Consider the following 381-nt stretch of genomic DNA (forward strand, 5'->3'; position numbering starts at 1 on the left):
AGAAGGGACTCCCACGGACCCACATCCCCTCCCTGGTACATAAACTGACCGTCGGGGAGATATAAATACAGGCGGAGGAGATTTTGCCTCACACCCTTCAGTGTTCCTCCAAGAAAAGGAATGCACCATGGATAAGCGAATATTAATCCTGGTTCTTTTGTAAGTAGGAATTAAGATTTTCAAGCATACATGAATACACATAATTTTTCCTACATTCGTGAGAAATACATGTATACACCTAGACATTTTGGTATGTTTTTCATAATCATTTATTCATATACATTCTTATGTTTCTTCTCTTCATTTTACATTAGGCGCCATTTTCTCTTCTCAGAGTGTCTTCGCTGTGCATAATGGCTGATGCTCATGAGAAGAGGAGTC

General features: G+C 39.6%; 1 long non-coding RNA gene across 1 annotated transcript in view; it reads left to right on the top strand.

The window, feature by feature from the left end:
• Positions 1–381, top strand: part of LOC119587892 — a 16,152-nt gene extending 15,771 nt beyond the window's left edge. The window contains exons 2-3 of the long non-coding RNA XR_005230029.1: positions 3–159; positions 335–381. This is a non-coding gene — a long non-coding RNA (uncharacterized LOC119587892). The remainder of the gene's footprint in view (positions 1–2; positions 160–334) is intronic.

This window comes from Penaeus monodon, chromosome 23 (genome assembly GCF_015228065.2).
Source record: "Penaeus monodon isolate SGIC_2016 chromosome 23, NSTDA_Pmon_1, whole genome shotgun sequence".
Taxonomy (NCBI): domain Eukaryota; kingdom Metazoa; phylum Arthropoda; class Malacostraca; order Decapoda; family Penaeidae; genus Penaeus; species Penaeus monodon.